Source organism: Mesocricetus auratus, unplaced genomic scaffold (genome assembly GCF_017639785.1).
Source record: "Mesocricetus auratus isolate SY011 unplaced genomic scaffold, BCM_Maur_2.0 Super-Scaffold_100013, whole genome shotgun sequence".
Lineage (NCBI taxonomy): Eukaryota > Metazoa > Chordata > Mammalia > Rodentia > Cricetidae > Mesocricetus > Mesocricetus auratus.
The window spans coordinates 13,934,859-13,960,981 of record NW_024429196.1 but is presented as its reverse complement, the minus strand read 5'-3'; the positions used below and the strand labels follow the sequence as shown (position 1 = coordinate 13,960,981).

At 41.7% G+C, this 26,123-nt stretch overlaps 1 protein-coding gene across 2 annotated transcripts in view; it reads left to right on the top strand.

The window, feature by feature from the left end:
- The window catches only part of Kiaa1217 (KIAA1217 ortholog), an 806,709-nt gene that overhangs the window by 299,363 nt on the left and 481,223 nt on the right, over positions 1–26,123 (top strand). For both annotated transcript variants that reach the window (XM_040755409.1, XM_040755410.1), the window contains exon 3: positions 14,048–14,195. The gene's annotated coding sequence lies outside the window, so the exon portion shown is untranslated. The remainder of the gene's footprint in view (positions 1–14,047; positions 14,196–26,123) is intronic.

Below are 26,123 nucleotides of genomic sequence, written 5' to 3'. Positions count from 1 at the left end.
GAGATTCTATTAGCATGCCTTCTTCTGTCTTTATCTAGGCATTTTCCCAGCCCACTAATTCCAGTGATAAATAGCCAGTGTCTTTGGAAATGTCGTATAATGTCTGGCATTTCAGGTCCTCCCATTCTGGTTTGTCTATCCATAGCCCACCTCTTCTGTATGCTGAGGATGGCCAGTCTTCTGAGTCTTCCAAGTCCTGAGATCTCAAGTTGTCCTGCTTCTCCCTGCATAGTGCACTGAGTGTACAGCAAACCTCTCCAAGTTCCTGTTCATGGATGAGAGAATGAGAAGAACATGTTGGTGGTATATTGTTTATGATTTATTAAAGCCACTGAAGATCAAAATAGCAAATCAGCCAGTCACTATCTCTAACGTCTACCTCAGGCTAAGGGCTGATCCTGTCTCTCACCAAGCCTCAGACTGCTGCCTCTCTTCAGCATGGCTGGAGAATCCAATGACTTCCTATCCTCAATGTGGCTGGATAATGAATGCCAGCTCTGAAACCCTGTTCCTGTCTTAAATACCTCTCATGAGTTCTGGGATTAAAGGCATGAGCTCTGTTACTCTTTTAGACTGATTCTATCTCCTTTATCACTGGGTGGCCTTGAACTCAGAGGGATCCATCAGCCTTTGACTCCCGAGTCCTGGGATTAAAAGTGTGGGACACCACTGCCTAGCTTCTGTTGGCTAACTGATATGGCTGCTTTGATATTTCGATCTCCAGTGCCTTTAATAAATCATAAGCAATATATGACCACAGCCGTGGGCACTGTAACTTATGCCTGGTCTAAGCTGGCAATGACTACACTGCATTCCTTATCTGACAGAGCTGGGGAAAACCTTCCTGTTAAAACTAGACCTTGATGTCTAAGCCATAAGTTCATTGCTATTAACGCTAAACTTGATCTCAGTGACCTTTGACCTCTACATGATCTTCATGTTAAGGTGTATGAGTTTGAGATGGTACTGAATGACTGAGAGTCAAGGGCATCTGGTGCGGTAGACACTACTCTTGCACTGACATTAGTTCCTAGGGCAAGTCCACGCCCAGCACCACCTCCTAGGTGAGCCTGTGAAGGTGACTATGTTGGACATCCCTCTTATAAGTAATTTGCTTTCTTCCCTGATGCTCAGATCAAGTCCTGGAGAATTGGTGCCAATAGGACACTTGATTGTTGAGGAAAATGAGTTTTCATAGTTCTACATTCACATGCCTCTGTATAAACCAAGCTCACACTCAGGCTTGACACTCAGGTTGAGACATTCCCGACATAGTTAAGCATGATGACACCAGGGGGCAGTATGGAGCTGTGTCCACTAAGCATTTAGTTCTTGACCAAAATAAAATTCAAACTTCTCGACCTTGCAGGAGAGCCTCATTAAAGCCCAGAGGCACCATTTGAACTTCCAAGCTGTAGAAGAAGTTAGAAAACCTGGAAGTACCACACTCTCCACTGTAGCTTGGATTTCCTCCTCCACCATTACCAAATTCATTTTCACGGGGAGCCGCCTCTCATTTATTTATTTATTCATAAAATGGCTGTTTCTCAGGGATTTCAAGATTCTAAATGTGAATGTGAAAAAATAGGAGTGTGTTATTTATAATTGTGTAATATCCATGTCCTAAGCTGTGAATTTTTTTAATTGTTTTCTCTCAGAATTCTGCCTCTACTGTAGTATTCTTTTTTTGTTTGTTTTCTTTTGTTGTTTTTTTGTTTTTCGAGACAGGGTTTCTCTTTATTGTTTTGGAGCCTGTCCTGGAACTTGCTCGGTAGACAAGGCTTGGTCTCGAACTCACAGAGATCCACCTGCCTCTGGCTCCCGAGTGCTGGGATTAAAGGTGTGTGCCACCACTGCCCGGCTTATATTATTAATTTTTAAAAGCACCAAGAGCAATGTGCTACAGCAGGGACAGAGTGACACCCACATGATTTTCCTTCAGCTCTTGCCGTGTATCAAGCCCTTGGAAACTGGGATATAGAGATAGTTCTGGCCTAGGAAATAACAGGGGAATCAGTGCCCAGGCCTCTGAAGGCCCATATAGCAAAGGCCTAGCCAGCTTCAAAAATGGGAAAGAGAAACCATAGAGTCATTTCTCAAACAAGCACAGCCCTGGGAGGCTGGTGATGTGCTCGTGGTCTCTGGATCTGGGGTGAAAGCCTTCAAGTCAGTGTCTTCTTCGTCAGTCCCATCACAGTTGATTGTGGCGTGTTGTGTGCCCAGGACTAGAGCAGTGCAATTCGAGTAAAAGACTGCCCATTATTAAAAAAAAAACATTTTTCCTTTGCATGTGGTGGCACACGCCTCCTAGCACTCAGGAAGCAGAGGCAGGTGGATCTCTGTGAGTTTGAGGCCAGTCTGATCTACAGAGCAAGTTCCAGGACAGTAAGGACTGTTACACAGAGAAACCCAGTTTCATAGAAGAAAGAGAAGGAGGAGGAAGAGGAGGAGGAGGAGGAGGAGGAGGAAGAGGAGAAGAAGAAAGCATTTTATCTTATACTGGAATTTCTGTATCTTTCTTAATATTTTCTCCAGGTGATTTTACAAATGGATGCTACAGTAGACCCAAGTCAAAAGAGCAACTAATGGCTGTCTGATAGACATGTTGAGAAGGTTAGGAAAATGTTGTGTTTAGAATGAAGCAGAAATACAATAATGATATTATGTTATGAAGCAGGTGTTGCCGCCTTATCTAGTATGACTTTATTCTAATTTATTCTCATTTGCTAAACAGAAAAATAGAGCCCTAATTTTTTGGAGACGTTAAACATGTGTTCAAGCTGGGCACAAGGTAGGCATTTGACAACTTGGAATCCTGATCCCTGGTCTGTTATTGACATTGTGAAAGTCATTGAAGCTCTTATTTTTTATTTCTCCTGAGTAAAATAGAAGCCATAAAATGGACTGTCTCAAAAAAAATGGACTGTCTCCCTGAGATGCTGTGATTAATGTCATGAATGAAAGAAATAGAAATACATTTCACAAATGCAAATTAGAATTGAAATGCCGATGCTGAACCCCAGGATCAAACTGATGGTGAAAGCATGGGGTTTAAGGAAGAAAGGGACAACCTAGATTTATTACGCAGGAAGAAAACAGTGTCCTGGTACAAAGGAGATCAATGTCACCACTCTTCCTCTGTAGTCACTGTAACATGAAAGCAGGAATTAGTCTGCTTGTGCATTTATCTATATTGACACAAGTTCTCACTGTGTAGCCCTGGCCAACCTGGAGCTTGCTATGGAGACCAGGGTAGTCATAAATTCAGAGATCCTCCTGCCTCCGATGCCACCTCCACCTCCACCTCAGCCTCTACCTCTGCCTCTCTGTTGAGTGCTGGAATTAAAGCCATGCACCATCACTCCCGGTCAGCTAACTTATTTTGTAATGTATGCTAAGAACTGTCACGGTTCCTAGCAGAGTGACTGCAAAGCAAATTATTTGCTAGAATCCTGGTAGGCGGGTATCAGGTGGTTTCCTTGAAACTGCTAATAATAAAGCCAATGTCCTTTGAAGATTGCATATACTGTAAAGTTACATCATGAAATAACCCCTAAATAGAGGAATTGACACTAATTCATTTTACATCTCAATTTATGGCAAATTTTTAATGTATTTAAGAGTGGGGCTGATTGTGGAGACACATGCTGGTAGAATGCACTGAAGGGGCAGAGGCAGGAGGATCACCAATTTGAGGCAAGTTTGGGCTAAGCCTTCAGAGCTGGGGAAACGAGCTAGCAGATTAAGTATCTACCATGCAGATATGCGGACCAGTTTGACTCCCCAGCACCAGTGTAAATATCAGACAGGCTTGGCAGCCTGCCTGTAGTCCCTGCCTGTGGGAGGTAGTGATGGGATCCCCAGAGCAAGCTGCCTAGCACAGCTGGATAAATTGGCGAGCTCTAGGTTCCACATGTAAGGTACAGAGCAATTAAGGAAGACCCCAGTCAACCTCTGGCACCCTCCATGCACATAAATATGCCAACACATTTGCAAATACACATGTACATGCATGTACAGATACCACACACGTGTGCTTATACCAACAAAATTTTTTATGAGAATAGGCCTCTGTAAACATGAATTTTAACTTTGGTATTTATTGTGTTTAGTATTCAGTTTTCCCAAAGCCTTAGTGACTAGAAAGTAAAGGAAGTAAGCCACTGCATTAAACTTAACTGAAGTAGCTCACATGGGAACAGGGCATTTCCATTGGATGGGTTATATCCTTGTATACTCTTGAGCATCTGCGATGTTTTAAAACATGAAGGCAGCAAGAATTGATACAAATGCCTGAAAACCCCAGCTACACCTCAGAAGCACAATGTCATCTGAGAACTGCAAAATAGGAGGCTTCAGTGGGTTAAACTTTTGCAGAGGTGACCCCAGGTCTTGCCCACAGATAATCCGTTGCTGGGTTTTTAGTAGTTTGTGCTTTCCAAGTTCTTTTAGGATGAAGAAACCATGTTGTAAGATCCTACAGAATTACACGTTCTACTATAAAAACGAAAACAAACAAAAAGAGCCCAGGGCTATTTTTGCAGAAAGTGTATATTCTCCCAGATTATCACAAGTCCCCAAAAACCCATTATGAAGAGCAAAAACTATTACTGCTCAGAAGAAAATGGAGGATTAAAGCTATTTCCAATTATTTTATTTGTTGGTTTGGACCCATAGTCAGTAAAGAACTTTACTAATCATTTCTTCTAATTACTTTGGCTAATTCATATCTGATGAAGAAAATAACAACTGTGAAATCTGGGGTGAAATGTAAGTTGCTTTCCCATATAATTAATTTGTTGTGAGAGTTCATTTTTATTGCAAAAATTATTTGTGGTAGGTAGTAGCAAGGAGAGGTGCAGGCTAGTTGGCTACAGGGAGACATCTGCTAAATGAGACCACCTCTGCCATTCCATCCTTTTCCTCAATGTAAGCCACTTACATATTTTATACTGAATTCCAGATACACAAACTTGGCAGTTTCAAGCCCTTGGCTGACAGCATTTTGGTGGTGTTCTACATGTGGAAGGAGGTATAGCCTTGGCCATCTGCAGTCATGTGTTGTTCTCCAAGGGCAGTGCTTTGGAGGCCCAGTTTCCCTTTCAACCTTGTTTTACACTCCCAACAATGAGGGCTATGGGAAGAGCAGCACTAGGCTCCCACCTGGAGTGGTTCCACACTTAGGATCATTGACTGCTGGTGTTCATTGCTCCCCCAAGCCAGGAAAGAAGGGGAAGGGGTCGCTTTCTTTTCTGAAACCAGCCTCTCTCTATTCTGGAATCTGTTCATGCCAATGCTCCTGGAATGTCATTTTAATGACTTCTATTTTATCTTCCGTTTTCCTTTTTCTCCTCCAAACATGAGTAAATTCATTTACATTTTAAAAGAAATGGGGGAAAGGCCAGGAAGAGGAGGGACTTCTGCCCAGCAAAGTCTTCAAATGTGTTCCTCCCCTGGAATCTTTATCTCCTGTGATCCATCTGACTCTCGTAAATTTTATGGTTTGATCCTATTCTTGAATTATCTTTATTTGTCAACACGTAATTCAACAAAATCAAATGGTACAGAAAAGAAACGTAGGAGATTATCGGGCCTTTAAAACGTTGGGCATCTGTGACCATGTATGCTTCCCCCCAAAGAGTCTGTTTTGAGAGCCCCTCCCTCCTCTGCCTCTCCCTGGGGCCCAGTGAGCACATGGAAGGTTGGTAGAGGATGACAATGTTATCCATTCCTGGAGCGATTCTCAGCATGGTAGACAAGGTGTGAGACCACAGAAAGAGGAAGCTGTGCCTTGGGATAATCTGCAGGGTTTCCTCACATTCTCTGGTCCTTCCACCATGTTAGATAGTTACACTGCTGTCTTCCTGAGACCCTGTGCTCTGGATTTCATTCTAAATAACAGGGGAGAGTGAGTTAGCAGGGTTGACACTTTCAAAGGTCTCAGTGACCTTTTCACCCTTTGTCCGTGGACCAACCAAGAGCCAAGCAGAGAGTCTTGCATTGCATTGAAAATGTTTTATTGTGTGAGCAAAGGCAGAAGCCTAAGGAAGACGCTTGGGAAACTCTGAGGAAGAACGGTTAATGATTTTTTAAGCAAATGGATGATGAATGTAAGTTCCAGAACTAATGTTTGGCTGTGGTTCTTTGTTTAAACACTGGAAATGTTTCCAAGCAGATAGGAAATGCTAAAGTTATAGTATAGTAGTATATTTAGACACTTTTTTTAAAAGATTCCAAACTGAACTTCTTTCCTCGGGATGGTTTTAGATTCGTACTTCTGAGACTGGCTCCCTCACTAAAATAACCATTCATTCCCCCTGTCCACAAATGCTGAGCAGCTGAGAAGGAAACCCTGCGTTGCATCTTAAGGGGAGGAAGCAGGAGAAGTGGGATGCCCGCTGGCATGTGTCCTTTATGGTGACTGACGAGTGCAATCCTCCACTTTGGTTTCTGTGGGAAGGAGCAGAGAGCAGGGTGAAGGCTGTGTGTTTACCCCAGGTAATGTTCCTAATTTTGAGAGGCATAAGATGTCTCAGCCTAGGAGACTGTGGGCTCACAGCCTGCCCATGACTGAGTGTAGCCTTGGGCCGCCAACAGAACTAGATTGGCTGTGACAATGAAGAAGCAGGTACAGCAGGGGCAGAGCACTTTCCTCTGCTGCCCATCACTGCGACACTCTCACATTATTGCCACCACTTCGGTACCCAAGTTTTTGCATCGTTCCCTCCGTATTTAGAGTAGAGCCAGGTTAACTGCCTGGACACTGCCCACCAAAGAGGCTGACAGGGAGGGAACCAGAGCTGCACCCTCTCAGCTTCCTTTGACTTGGCGAGACTGTTGTAGGTCTCTCTCTGATAGCGGAGAGAATTTCCCACTAATGGAAAGTAATTTTGAATGGTGGATCCACCCACATATTCATTATAGAGGGGGAAATATTAGAATACCCTGGTAATGAAAATTCATGTGCTCTCTGTTGACTTATTAAGATTACTGCAGAGCTCACAGCATCCCTGTAAGCGTGGTTAATATCTTCTAATAATCTCTAGTATTTTGCATTTTTAAAACTCAGTTCAGTAAAAGTACATGTCCTAGTCATTTTTCCTGTTGCTGTGATAAAATTATCTGACAAAAGGAACTTCGGGGAGAAGGGATTTATTTTGCAGGCCAAGCCTGGGCAAGAGGATCTTAAAGCATCTGGTTCCATGGTGGTCACAGCCAGAAGAGACTAGTAAAAGCATGCTGCTGCCCAATTCCCTTTCTCTGTCTATACAGTCTAGGATCCCAGAGGGGAAATGGTACCATCCACAGTGGGCAGGTATCCCCATCTTAATTAGCCTAATTAACATAATCCTCCCACAGGAGTGCTCAGAGGCCTGTTTCCAAGTTGATTGTAGATTCTGTCAAGTTGACAATTAACACTATCACAGTGTACTGTTAATGCATTTGATGACAAGTATCAAGGAATGCAACACGCAGGTTGGTGTCTGTTCTAGTTTGCTTTCTATTGCTGTAGTAAAACACTCTAACCCAGTGAGTCTCAATATTCCTAATTCTGTGACCCTTTAATACAGTGCCTCATGTTGTAGTGACCCCAACCATAAAATTATGTTCATTGCTACTTCATAACTAATTTTGTTACTGTTAGGAATCATACTGTAAATATCTGGTACGCAGGATATCTGATATGTGACTCCTGTGAAAGGATCATTTGACCCACAAGGGGGTCACAACCCACCAGCTGAGAACCACCTCTGTAACCACAAGCAACTTGAAAAGGAAGGGGTTTATCTGGCTTACACTTCCTAGTCACAAATCATCTTTGAAGAATGATGTCGTTGAGAGAAATGCTACCTGCTGGCCCAGAACCATGGTGCTGTCTACAGTGGGCTGGGCCTTCCCACATCAATTATCAGTGAAGACAATCCCTCACAGAGATGGCCACAGACCAGTCTCATCTGGGCAATTCCTCAACTAAGGTTCCTTCTTCCCAGGTGACTCTAGGTTGTGTCTAGTTGACAATAACAAGCAGTCAGCATATATATATATATATATATGTATGTATGTAGTATCCTGGGGTCTCAGCTAACTCTCAGACACCAGAAAACTATGGTATAATACTGCTTTTGTTGTCAAAGTAAAAAATACTTGAATTAAAATGTTAGCTTACATATAACTTAAATAATATAGGTCAGTTGATAGAACATAGTGGTTACCAGTCATCTCTGGGTAACAAATGGAGTCACTTGTAATCTTTTAAACTGTCTTTGTTTTCTTGGGCCCCTGTTCATCTATATGTTTGGCTTGCTTAGCATAATAATGTCTATCAGAGAGAAGTGTTTCAATGAAGTTTTGTTGAATAGATGATATAACTACATAACAAGTTTTATTTTTGATGTGGGCGAAAAAGTGACTACAACATAGGTCCTCACCAACAGAATTCATATTCTAGTGAATAAGGTAAAAAGCAAGTGCTTTGGTAATACATGATATGCTGTAAATGACATGAATAGATTCTGACATTTAGACTCATTACCATACAATGAGCAGTTTACCACATGGGTCACAAATATTTATTTAGTGAGCAGGACAAGTAAATGGGTGCATTGTCATGGTTATCATTATCCATCCCACTTTGCAGGTGAGGAAACCGAGTCTTTGCCTGATCAGCTGATTTGCTCAGACCCAGACAAAGCAGAAATCTAAATACAAGGGTCCTCGAGGACAGGGTGAAGGCTGTGTTGGAGTGAAAGCTGTGTTGTCCTGGAGAAAGGCTCCTGGATATAAGAAACACAAGTTAACCTACACAAGGATGATGTTCTAATTTCATTCTCTTACTGTGATAAGACACTGACCAACAATAATTTCAGGGAGGCAAGGGTTTGGTTCAGCCTGTGGTTCCAGGTAGCAGTCCATCACGGAAGGAAGTCTAAGCAAGAACCATGAGGGATATCTGCTTCCTTGATTGCTCTCTGACTTGCTCATATGCTCATTCTTTGCTAGCTTTGTTACTCAGCCTAGAGCCCTCCGTCTAGGGATGGTCCGCCCCCAGTGGGCTGGGGCCTCTCACATCAATTGCCAGTCAAGACATCTCTTACAGACACGGCCATAGGCCAATCTGATCTGGGAAATTCCCCAGGTGGGACTCCGTCTACTGTGTCAAGTTGACAGCTAAAGCCCGGAGAGATGATGCCTAAATTCAAATCTGGTTGTCTCAGACAGACATTCTTAGTCACTACATTCCGCTGTCCTTTACCAAGAAGGAATTGGCTGTGGGTTTTGCAGAAGAAACCCTGTTGCTCTGAGCTAATTGGAGATTTTTCAGGCACTGGACATTGAAGATAAGGAGTTGGTTAAACAAGCCAAAAGTATAAATGAAGGGGGTTTCATGATCCTTTCAAGGGTGTGGACGCTAATTTCTGCATAATGGAAGATACAGAGAGGAGCAGATTTGGGATTTTAGCTCTTACTACTATGGTCCTCGGTGCTCCTCCCAGTGACTTTGAGCCAGTCTCATATTCACTTACATCACCCCACCCCACTTCATTCTTAATGTCACTTGCCCCTGGAACTCAGCACAATTGGCTCTAGGTCACATGCTGTTCTAGATTGCACCACCTGTGGCCACTGAGGCACACTATCGAACCATCCAAGAGAGCTTGCCCATCTCCTAGGAGGAGTGTTCTTCCTGCTCCAGCCCTCCCCAGTGGACCAACCTGATATCTAAAGATGGGGCCCTCCAGCCCTGAACACTCTCCTGGCTGTCATCAAACCAGCAATGCCTAGCAAAAGTGTAAAGTGAGTTATTTAGTGGGAACTATGTTTTTAAATCCTCTCATTTTTAGTTTCTTTAAACAATTTAGGTGGGTGGTGGTATTTGTTTGGTTGTTTTGCTTTTCTGAAAGAGTATCTCAGAGCTCAAGACTGGCCTCAAACTTGCTGAGGATGACCTTGAAATCCTGATCCTCCAGCCTGGGATTATAGCCATACCTAGATCTTAAATAGAGCTTACTTGACTCTGAATAGTATTTGCTATTTCACACTTGGAAAAACTCTAGCATTTTCTTCTTGTACTTCTATCTGCTTTGTGGAACAACATTATATTCCTCGAAGGAGAAAATTGTATCAATAGCCAATGGGCCAGGAAAGATTACATTATAAAAATAGATGAGCTTAGATGTCCATCAGTAGATGCATAGAATACAGAAAATGCTGTCTATATTCATGATAGAGATTTACTCAACAGTACAAATTAATGAAATTATGTCACTTTCAAGACAACGGATGAAACTAGAGCCTGTCATGTAAGTGTATGACAAGAGTAGTAGAAATGGAAAGACTTAACAACAGAAGGGGAGTAGCGGAAGGATGGGGGAAAGAAGAGGGTAAGGTAATGGATGGCTGAAGTATGTGATGTGCTTGAATGAATAGATTATGAAGTCCATTAATTGTATAATTAACACACACTAATTAAAATTTTAAAGGTGAATTTTACAATTGCTTTTCCCATAAAGATTTTTCTGTCATGGGATAGACATCTGATGGTGAGCTTATCACTCTGAATCACCCGATAGTGCAGTAATTCTGCCAATACAGTAATTTTCAATAAAAAATCACTCATTCATACTTAGTGAATTGCATAGTCCTTTTATTTCAAGGTTGTCTGGTTTGGCAGTAACTATTTGGAGTTCAGATGACTTGTTAATATGTACCAATTAACATTCTCTCCCTCAATCTTATAAACTGGGTAACAACTCCAAACTAATTCAGGGCCCTTTAATTTTATTAAGAGAAAGGACTTTTTTTCAGTTTAAACCAAGTACTTTGCATGAACTCTCTATTTCTAACAGTTGTAGACTGATTGCACATGTTCTCATTCATTCATTATAGCACAACCTTTTGTGGGCTTCTACTTGGCCATTTTCAGTAAAGTAACTGAAGTTACCCCTAGTGTAAGAGGAACAAAACTATATTGAAAAATTATTGTGCTTTTCAATTCCATGCCCCAATGGGTTTGGATTCTCCAGAATTAACCTACAGAATTGTATTATAAAGATAATTAAGCAATGGATTATTATTATTAATTACTTCCCAATAAGTCCCAGTAACGAGAAAATAATTAAAGCATGTATTTCCCTGTCCTGTCCCACAGTGCCTGCTGTGCACACAAACAGTTCATCTGCTTTTTCGTGTGCTACATTTTCATATTGCTCTTCTTCTTTTTCTCATACAGTGGCTTAAGTAAGTAGGGAAAAGAGGAATATTACATAAAGGGGAAGCAAAGACACTCACGCCAATCTTTGGAACAGAATGGGATTGGTGCAGTCCATTGAGGAGTCAGGTAGAACTGTGGACTGGAATCAGTGCAATCTAGAGCCTTCTGTGGAATCGTACAAGGCGGGAGTGGACAGAGCTGATGACAAACTTAAGGGGAGCCGGAGAAGAGCTAGGAATAGCTTAAGAATAACCTGTGTCAATTGATAAACTTACACATAATTTCTAACCGTTACAAACACAAACACATAGTAGCTGCTGAGAGATTTGGGTTTGAGATCAGTTTCTGCACTTACAATGTGACTTTGGGCATGTTTAATCTGTTTAAGTTCAGCAGGCTCAGCAGCAAAGTGACCCTAATGTTGCTTAGCCAGTAGGGTTACAGCAAGGATTGTCTAATACGATGGGTAGGAAGCAATGCCTGGAAAATCATGTAGTTACTGTCTAATTATTGATGTGTATTTTTCCTTTTAAGCCTATGCATGTGTATGCTTCCATGTTTGCTTTTGTGAATAAATGTACACGTGTTTGAGTGTGGTGCCGTGTGCCACAGGGCACACGTGAAAGTCAAAAGACAACACCAGATGTTCATCCTTGCCTCCACGTTGTTTGAGACAGTCTCTTATGTTCACTGCTGCATATGACAGATGAACTGGCCTAGAAGCTTCCAGATATTCTCCTGTCTCTTGGCTTCCATCTCCACATAAGAGCACTAGGATTAGAAAGAGATGTGCCCTACTTTATGTAGGTTCTGCAGATCTGAACTCAGGTCCTCATGATTGCATAGCAAGTACTCTGCACATTGAGCCATCTCTCTAACCATGGATATGTAATTTTCAATTGCCTACCCACCCCCAGTTAGTTAGGAGTCAACAGTTTGACCCTCACAAATTTTACTACAAAGATACCCAAGAAATAGATTGGTATTATTCCAACACTAATTTGAATCCAATAGGTATATGTTGCATATTTTAGTAACTGTCACTTGTTGACATAGTCTGTGATTGCACTAACATGTAAATAAAAAGATGTCAGAATTTGAAACCAGATAAACTTCATATCCTGGGTCTATGACTCACCAAGAATACAGTTTGTGGAATCTAGATACTGTACTGTAGCTTGGATCCTCCAAAGGCCACTATGTTAAAGGTTGGCTCCCAGCCGGTGGCACTATTGGGAGGTGGTAGGAAGTTAAATATTTGTGGGAACAGGTTCCCTTAAAAGGAGTGGGTTCCCTCATCTCTTTCATTTCTCTCTCTTATTTCCTGACTGCCATGACGTTAACAAGCTCCCTCTGCCACACTCTCCCACTATGCCGCACAATACTACCACAAGCCCAAAACAAGCAGCCGTACACTGAAACCATAAGCCAATGTAAACCTCTTGTCTTTATAAGTTGATTACCTCAGGTATTTTCTCACATTAATAGAAAACTGGCTTGGTTAATCCAAAGGGGGAATCAAATTGGGTAAGAATATGCAAAAGAAAGTGTTACGAGTGGATCTGATCAAAATACATTGTCTTCACACAGGAAATTAGCAAAGTTAAAATATCTTAAACAAGCAAGCAAAAAACCTTATGCATGAAATCTCAAAATGAAGTGGTCATGGAAACCGCAATAGAAACTTGAATGTCAACTGGAAAAGCTGAGGGGTTTATTCTTGACCCTCCAGAATCTCTGTGCTTAATTTATTGGTAATGAAGCAATGGTCAGGGGTTAGTGGCTCAGAGACATGGACGTCAGTCTCCCTGGCATCTGGATCATTCATCTTTTCTGGGTTAGACATTTTGATTCCGAAGTCATACTTTAAAAAAATAATATGAATTTAATGTTTAAATGAATAATTAGTTGAATTCAGTACAATACTAATTTGAATTTCATGGGTTAACTCAAGTTTTTAGAAGCTTGAGTCAAAATCCAAAGATGTTTTGTAATATATTTTAAATCTTTCATATCCTCATCCACCATTTCTTTCCACTTGAAATGTGGTTTTTTTAGACCCTGCAAGGGATTCATAGCAACAAACGTCCATGGGGAAAACACTGCTTTTCTAAACAACTGGTCTCTTCTGCGTGCACCAGGTTCGCTGCCATCAACCAAATCACCCCAGCTTCTAGTTGCTTGGGGGTTACTGATGTTAGGGGAGAACAGATGTCAGCTTCAGTTTTCTGGGGCGTCTCAGTGATCCTGGATCCTTTCCTATATAGATGTGCCTGGCATCCTCAGCCATACTTTTAAAATGTTTGAACCTGGGCAATTGTGTTTAGGCTGAATTCTTTGTGCTGGGCAAGTCATGTTCACCACTGATCCAGCCTCTGAATCTGTCCACAATCTCATGCCATTTCCCACTTAGCCTGGGTCATAGGATACAGTATCTCTGTGTGCTGGGCTCTCTTCGGGACAGTGCATGACAGTAAGTCACAGGAGAATTGGCTTCTTTCTGTCCTTTCTGACTCCCAATCAGCCTTTCGCATTTCTTCTTGCCCTCAACTAAAGAAGCCTGCTGTTGTTTTCATGGCTGTCTAGTTCAATGGGTTTGCCTTACCTTGTGGTACCCAGATCATGTTTTGGTTAAAAAAAAATGATGGAAAGCTGCCAGTTAGGAGCACTGAGTTTGAATAGCTGTGTGGAGGTCTCTGTGTGATTTTAGTATATCCTAGTCTGTATATCAGCATTTTATTCTTTGCTATTCATTTTTTTAAGTCAGTCTGGAACTCTAATCATTTGCTTGGTAGTTATAGGGTGAACAGTGATACCATTGTTTGCATTTTACAGATGGAAACACTGGGATCCTAGGTTTGTAGCTGACTATACTGTATCTCAGAGACAAAGGTGGGACCACAGCCCAGAGCTCCTGAAAGTTGCCCTCAACGGGTTATACTATTCATCTGCTGACTCCTCGCCTAACCTGTTTTCTTCTTAGGTAAGTCCTGTCTTTTTGCCAAATCATGAAATGAGTTAATGAATTATGATGCAAAGCTGTATTTGTAGAATGTGGCTTCTGTAATTCTTTCCTGAGCCTGTGGAACTACATGTCTGCGTTGAACCATGCAGCTTTCCCATGCATGTTGCTTCTGAAATGAAGCTGTGTACTACTTTATCTGTTATTTATTGGTCGTGTAGACAGTGACATGAGCAGATGTGCTATTTTCCAGGATGCATATCATGTTCATTAGCGTTGGTACGTCTGTCTTTGTGTTCGGACTCTGGCTTGAAGCCATCATAACCACACAGAATAAGAAAATACTCAAAGACATACCTTCTTTGCCCAAATTGGTCTTCATGGATGGCTTTGGGTATCTAGATAAGAAATGACCCTAGTGACATTCCAACTATAGGCAGATTCGTTCAGCCTAAGTTTTCACCATAAATCCACCAGTTCAATATATTGGGCCCAGAGAAATATAGCAAAGAGAATTTATCTAACCGTGGTACCATTTTTTATTTAGCTTGGTTCTTGGTGTAGTGTTTATCTTAGTTACTTTTGCATCATGGTCCCCAAATCCTTGAGAGAATAGCTTAGAGAAGGAGGAGTTTTGAGGGGCTCATGGTGTCACAGAGTTTATTCCCTGCTCACCTGCTCATACTGCATCATGGAAGCAGGATGTATGATGGAAGATACATGTTCACTTCACAGTGGACAGGAGGCAGGAAAAAACGGAAAAGAGCCAGGGACAAGACTCTCCAACATCCTGGCCCCAGTGACCTATTTCCCCTAGGCAGTCCCCACCTCCTGAGGCTTCCCAAACTTCCTAAACAGCTCTACCAGCTGGAAGCCAAAAGTTCCAAACAATAGCCTGTAGGGGGCATTCCATGTTGAAACCTGGACCAAGAGTCAGACACATCATAGAGTCGGCACGCCTGAGAGAAGGCAGAACCTAGGTGTGAAGTTTTGAGAACCACTGGGAGGAATCTGTAAACCTGCCCTTCAGCAACTGCAAAAGCAGCAGCTTCAGCTTCCAGGCCACTATCTGCTCTGAGATAAGGAGTTCCCAGGGCGATGAGGCTTACAAAACAGTGTCTGGACGGAGGGAACCAGAGTCCACTTCAGCTCATCTGAGAAGCTGCAGAGCTGGTGGACTTGATCAGAAGGAGGCCACACGTGAACCCTGGCCTCTGCGTACTGAAGCCTAGAGTGGCTGGTTCCATTAGCTCCATCAGAAGCCGCCAGACCTCAGAAACGGAGTCGAGAGGCTTCTTCACCCCCATGATTTACTCTGATTTCCCTTCGTACACATATGGACTCTATTTTCTCCTGTCTTTATAAATATTGTTGTGACTGCCTCTGCCAAGCTACCTTTCTCACCCCAGGGAGAAGCCAAAGAGCAGACGTTCCCACCCTGCCCCCCCACCGCCTTCCTATTAGACACAACTGCAAGGGGCGGGCCCAGTCAAAGTGATGTGTGTATTTGAGTCTTTAAAGAGTCAGGCTAAGCTCGGAGTAAGGGGGCTTCCATAAATAACCCGTGTCCCTCTCTGTGTGTGGTTGGGGCTGGAATGTCTTTCTCTTTAGACTTGTACAAGTATCAAAGATCAAAGAGTCAAGCATTTCTGGATGTGCCGCTCATTGCAAAGCCCCTGCTCTCTGTGGGAGGACTCTGGCTAAAGCACCCGTCGTTCCCTTTGGTGACTATTTGCTGATGGCTCGGGCTGGAGAGTGCTCAAAGAACTTACAGCTACTTTAAAGGACTTTTTGAAAATTACAGGTGAAAATTCACTTTCAAAGGCAAGCGAAAACTGGCATCTTTGGGGTTACGGAATGTGGTAGGAGGGAGAAGGAGGGAAAGAAAGTGACTCATTACCGCATGGAATGTGGTTCAAGACTACCTGGAGGTGGACCAATAACCTGTGTAATTTACTCACCGGTGGGTAGGCATTAGAGGCAGCCTTTGATAAGCAGAGCAGAACATACAAAGGGATTGGGGTTTTGTTTTTTTTTTAAACCCCAAACTAGATAATGCGTTTGAAAAACAGACTTTGAACTAGTTTGCTAGGGTATGAAAAAAAAGTGTGTTTCAAATCTCAGGACTGTTACCCTGTCCTATACATAGGATGACAGACTCCACACAGTTGAAATGCTTGACCCAAGGTCACACTGCCATTAAATAGAAGTCCAGTATTTGAACCGAGCTCTGGATGGAGTAGACGTGACTCCCATTTAGCCTGTGTTTAGTCCTTCTGGCTTCTGCGGAAGTTTCTGGCCTGAAAAGCTTGGGGGCTTTTCAGAAGTCTGTAGGTCAGACTGGACTAGATGGTCCCAAGTCCAGCACGCCCGACTTCTCGTTGCACTGGCTCACATGCGCATGCTGTGGCTGGTAAACTGCTTCATCCCACGAGCAAGTTTTCTAGTGGAAAATGTGTCCTAAACACTGTAAGAAAGGAACCATGGTAGGGGGCTGGAGAGATGGTTCAGCAGTTAAAAGCACTGGCTACTATTTCAGAGGCCTCAAGTTCAATTCCTAGCACCCATGGGGCAGTTTATAGCCATCTATAACTCCCATTCTAGGGAATTTGATGACGTCCTCTGGCTCTATGGGCATCAGGTATGCACATGGTGCACAGACATATATGCAGGCAAACATTCATACACATAGAATAAATTTTAAATTTAAATAAAGTATGCTAAGGTAGATATTTGACAAGACTATTATACCTGAAAGGACCCTTGTCGAACACTGTGGAATTTATATGCAACATGTAAAATCCTTTCATTGAACACTCAGAACTCTGAACTTGTATGTCTGTGTGGGTGGCCTGTTCCTGTGGCCATCCTGGGCAATCAGACCTAGTCATTCATATCCTGCACAGCACAGTACTTAAGTAGGTGCTTGATCTGGTGTTCTTTGTCTAGGATTAGAAGCCAGTGTCTGTGAGGGACACCTGTACATGCTTGGCAATGACAGACAAAAAAAAATAATTTCCTGAACTGTACTGTGTTAAGGAGAATCATGTTTTAATTTCCCCATTCCTCACAGTGTCGTCATTTCAGTAAAAGTCTGAATGGCGTGAGCCTTCCAAAGACAGCAGCAAGTGCAGTGGAAAGAACCCAGTGGTCAGAGTCAGTGCCCGGTCCATGACTGTGTGGTCCCCTGGAGCTTTTGTCCTTGTCATAGATAAACCTTGAATCCAAAGGATGCCATGAGATCAAATGTTTAAGATGATCAGAAAACCGCAGCTACCTAAAAATGTCACCTTCTTTTGGCACTTAACACCCCTTCGTGTTGCTTTTTTTTTCTTTTCTAAGTTTGTAAAGGTCAGAAATTGAAGCAGAGAGGCAATAGTCTCTCTCTCTATATATATATATATATGTATATATATATATATTATTGATTTAATAACAATTGAGAGCATCATCAAATTCCCGTGAATCTTCCACCTCCCGATTTTCTCAAAAGGCTTCACACGTGCAGTGGAAGAGACTGTGAGTCAGCCTTCCCCTCTCCTAACTTTAAGCTGCGAAGGAATCATCTGCCAGGTGCTGCATATGTTCTCGGCTCCGTGACAGGAAGAAAACACGTTTCCTGAAAAGCCAGGGAAGATTTCGAAACCAGTTGTACTTTGCTAACTTCTTTTCTTCTCTGGTGCCTGGAGAGTTTATCTGGCCTAGACGAGTTCTCTCCCAAGGGTTAGCAGCTCCAAGTGGTGATGGAGGGGAAGCCTGGGAGGTGCCACTGACTGCCGGGTAGGACTCGGACACAGAAATGATGAAGCATTAAGCAACCAGTCCTTACGGGTAAAGTCTAGAGCTTATAGTTCCATTCACTTCCTGAAGGCCCGTCGTTCCCCTGCAGTTGGAAACAGGTGTGCAGCTGTGGAGACATGGCCTCTGGTAGGTTAAGCTATGTGGCAAAGATACAGAGCCAGGTAGAGAAGAATAGCAAAGCCAGAAGTTAGTGTTGCCCTTCTATGCATAACTTCCTGCAGTATATGAGGCCTCTGGAATGTTACAAGGGTGTTTTCATCTGGAAAACTGTCTTCAACAAAGCATGGAATCACTTAGTGTCCTGAAGGAATGGACTGCTGGGAAGTACTTTTGCCTCCATGTTAACATTGTGGAAACAAGATTCAAATAAGGTGTGTGTCCCTCTTGAAGCAAAAGAAATCAATTACATTGTGGGCAAAATGCAACTCAACTTGGTGTTGTGCTGAGGAGTGTTCCATGATGCTTTGCGCTTTCTCGCATTGTGATGATGAGTTAGCTCTGTTTGGTTGTTGCATTGGACTGCCAGGCTGGATTTTTTCTTCATTAAATGCTGTAAGTAAAATTGATGTGCTAGAATAGCTGTGGTAGAACTCAGCTACAAAACAAAAGCTTTCCTAACCCACTATTCCCTACTGGCCCAGCCAATAACATATGTTTCCTGTAGGTTTTCTTTCCTCAAATATCCAATGGTACAATTCCACACTCAGGGGGAAATGATAGTGACATTTAATTTGTCCAAAGAGTTAAAAAGAAAAATAAAAGAAGATCTAACATTTAACAGAACCAAAAGTCAAACTGAATACCACTTTGAAAGGTAATTTCCATTTCATGATCACACAAAGACCTGAGGTATGTCACACTCTGCCATGAATTCTTAGCAAATGAATTTTGTTGACTCACTGAGACTATTTCAGGATCCTCTGTCATGGAGGACTTGAAAGCATAAGTTTTAAAGTCTCTCTCACACACACAGACATACACACACACAGGGGAGGGAGGGAGAGAGAGACAGACAGACAGAGAGAGAGAGAGAGAGAGAGAGAGAGAGAGAGAGAGAGAGAGAGAGAGAGAGAGAGAGAGAGTCATTACATAAAGCCCAGAGAGAAAAGCAAGCCCAATAAACCTCAGATTTTGGCTCCATGTCAAACCTTACAAGTTGAAATCCGAGGTTGTTCCTCCAGAGGCCCCTGACATCCACCTCCCTGCTCCTGTTCAGGCTAGCCACAGCCCTGCTCTGATCCTGCTGGAGCAGCCCAGAAGCAAATGCCAAACAAGTGCCCTTTTGTATAAGACTATGGTACAGAATAAAGGGGAGGCAGTGGGGGAAGAATCCCCAGTCCCAGAAAGCCACACTGCTTGATGGTAAGATAGAAGTCTCTTCCTCTAGGATTACTGAGTAAAACTCTCCCTTATGCTTTTGAATGAGGGATTTCCCCTGAACACAATGCTGATGACCTAAGTTTAGTTGCAGCTCTGGAGACCAGCGATTAAAGAAAAGCCCTGGCTTTCAAGGGAAGCTGGGCTATAGTGCTTATTATGACAAACTGTAATGCAGAAGCATCCTGTAGAGACAAGAAGAGTCAAGGTTTTAAATAGAGTTTTAACAAAAGTTGTGAGTCATCTGGATTAAGCTGTAACATACTAAAAAAAACTCCCTTTTTGATCACTGATTACATCCTCACCCCCATAATATTTTTATTATTTAAATAATATTGATCTTCATTATCTTTGGATTCTCCATTTACAAAGCCACATTCTCATTAAAACATATTTGCAGTCTCAAAGTCAGTAACAATGGTGCTTTTACAGACACCAAATTTATGCAATAAATTTGAATTACATAAAGCACACTACAAACACGTATTCTTTTCATGGTCCATGTAGTCCCATGCTTTTTCTTTTGTTCATTTTTTATGCACATTTCTATATCGTTTGATGTTTTCATAGTGTAAAATTGGAGCCCAGATTCAATTCTGAAGCACTGTAACAGACCCAGGTGTATGAGAGGGAACAGTGACAGGTCCTATGGAGAAGGCCTGTGGGTTTGTTGGTTTGTTGAGGCATAAATTGCAGTGCTTTTAGCTGTGTAGTCAATGTTAATGACTCAACTACACATAGTAAGTAAAGTATCTTTAAAGAGGAATAGACACAAAGTTATGTATTGATTAGTAGTCAAGAATATCACCCAAAGCTTTTAGGAATTATATCTCTTCTGAGGGCAATCATTCAAGATTCAATAATTCAGTCTTCCTATTCCTGATAGAAAACATAAGCACAGTGGCTAATGAAAATGCACTGCATTTGTCTTGAAGCTCTGTGCTATCTGGTTGCACATCCACTGACACACAACTCAGAAACCACCTGCTATGCTGAGGACCTTGTTTTAAATAATGAGGTGTTAGGTGGCCTGGATCTGAATCACATGGGTCTTACACAAAAGGCAGAGAAAGGAAGATGTTCTGGGCAGTAGAAAGAGAGGACACTTGGCCATAAGCCCTGGGAAAGCTGCTGTGTGAGATAGAAGATGGAGCTATGGGAAGAAGCTGGGGAAAGGAAGCCAGAATTGGAGGGAAATGAGTGTTTATGTTAACATTGTTAGGAGTCAAGACAATGGGATATGGTGCTGGCTAACATGTGCAAAACTCCACGTGTTGTACTTCCTTGAGTTGGCAGTGAAGATGCCAGTGTATTCCACTGAGTTGAGTGACATCCTTTTCATGTAAATTAAGTCTTCTCATTTGCCTTTCTTTGCTTCATGGCTACCTCTGGTCTGTGTGTGTGTGTATGTGTGTGTGTGTGAAAGAGAGAGAGAGAGAGAGAGAGAGAGAGAGAGAGAGAGAGAGAGAGAGAGAGAGAGAGATTTTATATACGTGCTTCATCTGGAAGCACTTGAATACACTTAAATCAGTAGAATTTAACAACTTATTTAGTATGCTATGCACAGAGAGATAACTTTTTTACTGGCCAATGTACAGAAACTATGTGTTCTCATATTCATGCATACAAATAATTTGTTTTATAGGTAGAAAATAGAATTTGAAGCTTGAAATAAACAAATCATTGCTCTAAATGGCATAGGGAAAAGGATGCAACTTCAGAAATAATTGCTTGTTTCTATGCAGTTGCCTGTTGGAAACAATAACCTGCAAAGGAAGCTCCTCTGCCATTAGCCTGTGATGTGAGGAAATTAGAAAGTATAAACAGGGAAGCCAAGCAGTGGAGAGAATTTCCCATAATGCCATGTAGACATGATAAATTGTACCATTTTGCCACTTAATGGTATATGAGATCAATATAGACTCTAACTCATGAGCTTCATTTAGAAACCTCAAATCTGGTGGGAAAGTGTTTTTAGTATCTCAGGAAAGATTCTGAGAACTTTACAAGAAATAAGTGTTTGTGAAATATGGCCAAGTTATCTCTTCACACATGAGAAATGTTCTGTATCTTCCGAGGAGGTAAATTCATTTTGTGAAGTTGGGATTTCTAAGAGCAATGCTAAAACCATGTTGAATCACTGCTGAAAGGTAACAACCATGCCATCTCATGAAGGATATTTAATTAAACAAAATAGTTATTTTATTTGAATTTTAGTTACCTATGAAGGCGACACACAGGTGAATGCACTGTCTGTGAAGTCAGAGGAGAGAGCTTCGTCCTCTAGAGCTAACGTTCCAGGTGCTTGTGATATGGGTGCTACAAACTGAACTCAGGTCTCTCGAAGGGTACCAAGGACTTTAACCACTGATCCCCCTCTAAACACCACAAAATAAAGCACACAGGGAGTAGAATACAAAAGTTGATAAACTTTATTAGTACTGGCTATTTGTAATAATATTGCTGTTATAATCAATAGTGACCCGGAAGTAGCATATGTTAGCAATTATCAAAGTTGTCCTGAACCAAGTATCTTCATTATTTTTTACTTAGAAACTTTTTGTTTGTTGGTTTATTTTTTTTCTTTTTCTATGGGTGTTTTTTCTGCATGTATGCTGTGCACCTTCTACATACAGTGCCTGTGGGAGCCAATAAAGGGCATCAGGTCTTCTAGAATTCTAGAGAGTTGTGAGCCACCATGTGGGCCTTGGATACCAAATATGGATCCCCTGGAAGAACAGCCAGTGTTGTTAACCACTGAGCAATCTCTCCAGTCCCAATTTAGAAATTATTGCAGCCAGAAAAGTAAAAGACAAAAAGTGATACAAAGGTAAACTTTTGAGAAGTAAGAGTATAATTTTCTAGGTTCTCCAAACTATATTCATAAGTGAGTGAATCTGCTAGGACTCCTCTGTGTCATTAGTCAGTAATTAAAGCTAACTTCTGTAATAAGCAGTCTGAAGGAATCAGTAACTTAAAACAACAAAGATGAATTTATTGCTGATATAGAAGTTGGATCATGGTTTGGTGGTCCTTTGGGATTCTTTATAATTTCTTCGATCTTGTGACTTGTGTAGTTTTCATGACAAAAGAGCTTGTATGGCTGTCAGGGACGTTTGCAGTCTGGAAATAGCAACATGACTTCCACTCCCATCTTCAGATCAGAACCTAACATTGGAGTCAGCCTTTCATGGAAGGTGTGCTAGAAAATGTTTTCCACCTGTTTGTATGGAAAAACAAAAACAAACTGTATGCTTGAACTTCTCAGGATGTTCCATTGATTTTATTTTTTTTTGCAATTTTGAATTAAATTTGCTATTAACAGTTTCACGGTGTGTACATAATGGGTATTGACCACTCTTACCTGCCATCTGCTTCTACCTCCTTCTGCTGTCTCTGACTACCTACCCACTTCCCTTCGAACTCCATTCTCAAATTCATGTGTATTCATTTTGTTTTGTGAACCATTGAGTCTAATGAGGGCCATCTGTGTGATCACAGGTTTGGGGCTTTCACTCCTGGGACTAATCCCACTGCCTCACTATAAGCAGCAGTTTAGTTGTCACTCTTTTCCCTCAAGAGTGGGGCTGTTTCAAGGGGCTGCTGAACAGACAGGAGCAGCTAACTTGATGTGGAATGGAAGGAGAAAGCCACACCAAGAGTCTTGCCAATAAAAGCAACCAGAAGGCATGGAGAACTGTGCTGTCCTGCAGCTGGAGGCATGGTCCTGTTTAGATAAGCACTGGGCAAGCAAGAAGTACAAAAAGTGCTATGAATTTGGGAGAGACTTCTAGAAAACTGTGTACCTGTACCAGAATGACCTAAAGTAGGAAACTCAAAAACTGGGCTGTCAATGAAAAATCTTGGCCGTGCTCCCCAGCAAGCGCACAGAAGATGGAAGCACCATAGCTTGAGGTATTTGAGGACATAATCTGCCCAGGCGTTGGTTGACCACTGAGCCAAGCTGTCACAGGAGTGACCACATAGCAAGACAGACTGGAAGCATAATTTAAGACACAAAACTTGAACACCGAGTTTAGTAGCTGCACAAAGCAAGGAGACAGTTTCTATAGATAAACTACAACAAATTTTCTTACAAGGAGCCAGTTCACAATTGCAACATTATATTATGTAACATGTCCATTTTCAACAAAACACTACAAAAAACTCAAAACAAAACCAGAAAATGTACCCCATACCTAGGTGCAGGGAAGAAGAGTGGTCCATACCAGCTGGCTCACAGATGGATCTAGGTTTTTAGAGCATCAATCCTTCTGATAGAATTATGTTACCCAAAAGACAATGAAAATGTATATTGAATTAAAAGAGTGTATATGGAGGGATGAACCAGTCATGAAGGTTTATTAATAGAAAAATGGAAACTACATCAAAAGAATCAATCATCTGTGCAGATAGATTCAATAAAGAATGCATAGCAAATATTGTTATGAAAGTATAAACAAATACAAGGTTAATACAGAGAAGTCAATTATCTATTTATATGCCAGCAATAAATAATTGAATTTTATCATTATGAACACACATCACATTATCACCAAAACAGTGATATTTCACTTATAAATATAAATGTATATATATGGAGGAACTGATAACTTTAACAAATGATGTGAATAAGCCAAAATCAATACAATATTCATGGATTGTAGACTCAATAGTGACAAGATAACAGCTTTTCCCAAATTTATCTACAGATTCAATGTACTCACAATCAGAATCCAACGGATCATTTAGTGGTGATTGACAGATTGATTATAAAGTTTACAAAAGAGGCAGAAGATCCATGTAACCAACAAAACAAATGTGGAAAGGAGCAAAACCAGAGGACTGGCACTGCTCAACTTTGGCCACCTTTGACCCTTACTATGAAGCTATGGTGGATTGATGGAAGAATGGCTGACCAGCAGTACAGAATGCGCAGCATAAGACTGTCCAGATAGGATCAACTGATTTTTGTCAAAGGAACACAGGTGACTCAATGAGAGAAAGACTAGTCTTTTCAACATCCAGATACACACACACACACACTCTTATACAGAGACTTTAAACTTTTCACAAAATTAACTCAAAATAGAATTTAGAACTTCATGTTAGAATACAGCACAAAAGAAAATACTTGAATCATTTAATATTTAATCTTAATAAATTAAAATCATATAAGATGTAAGATTAAAAGCAAAAATCATGAAAGAATAGGAAACTACCAATCAGATTTCAGTACTAGCAAAGACTTCTGGTCTATGAAAGACTCTGTCAAGAGAATGAGAAAGTGAGTCCCATATTAAGAGAGAATAATGAAAGACATTTAGCTGGTGAAGACTCGCAGCTAAAATATAGAAAGAGTACTTAACTGAGGAAAGAGTGCTAATCTAAGGAATCTCTCCAGTTTGGAAAACTCTAGAATGTGATCCTCGAGCCTGGGCCATTTGGGACATAGAGGGGTACAAATAACTAGAAAGATGGGGATGTGATATTTAGTTTAATCTTTTGTGTGTGTGTGTTTTTTTTATTTTGAGACAAGGCCTCACTATGTAGTCCAGGCTGATCTGCAACTCTCTCCATATCTCAAACCAGCTTCAAACCCACAATCCTCCTGCCTTCATCTCCTTAATGCTGGGATTACAGGCGTGCAGCACCACATTTGTAAGGGGACTAAATATTTAGATATTGAAATTCCTCTCTACAGGTGCAGTCTGCTTTCTGAGCCAAACAAACAGGGAGCTGCTTGGAGAAAGCCCAAAGATGACCTGTAGGAGAAGAACAAAGTCAGACGGTGCACAGAGCGAAATGAAGAGAAGTGTGGACAGTCAGGGAGATACTTAGAAATAAGACAGAGATGCCGGCTAGAGATACCCAGCACAGGCTACCCCCCTTATCTTTCACTCACTGTTCTGCTGGACCAGCCCTGCCTTTCTGGCTAAGGTAAAGACATGGGCCCAGGAGGCAGTGCCCCAACCTTCCCAGCTCTACAGAACTTGTCCAGTTACCTATCCTTCTTCCCTGGCCTCATGGGGCTTGGGTTGGGGGCAGGTCTGAGTCCTGGAAGAAAAGAAAACCAATATCCACTGCAGCTTCATCTGTCTGACTAACCTCTATCTCCCCGCCCAATATAAGCTGCTAACCATACCCCCAGGATCTCCCAAAACCTAAGACCAGGACAGTTTGGCTCCAACTTCCTGTCTGACTCAACTGTTATAAGTGCATGTTATCTGTTACCCCAGAAGCTTATTCTCTCCAACTGTGCCACCATGGTCCCACACCCAGCATTATTTATAAAAGATAGAAAAAGAAGGAGACAAGAAGAGAAGAGGAGGGAGGGAAGGAGGAAGGAAGGAAGAAAATAGCTTAAAACTCAACAAAAGCAAAGTAACCATCCTGATTTAAAATGAGTGTAAGCCTGAAGAGATACCTCAGTGGTTAAGAGCACTTGCTTCTCTTCCTGAACACCTGAGTTCAATTTCCAGCACTCATATTTGTGGCTCAAAGCTGTCTCTAACTCGAGCTCCAGAGGATCTGATGCCTTCTTCAGTCCTCTGTAGGCACCTGCACACACGCACACACACACACACACACACACACACACACACACACACACACCATGTAAATAAAAATAAGTGTTTAAAATGGGCTTAAAAGATCTAAACCAGCACCACTTTCAAGAGGATACATGAATGGTAAAATAAACATATCAAGTTCACAGTTCTCATTAGGAAACTGCAAATCAAAACAAGAAATGATTCTATACCTACTAGA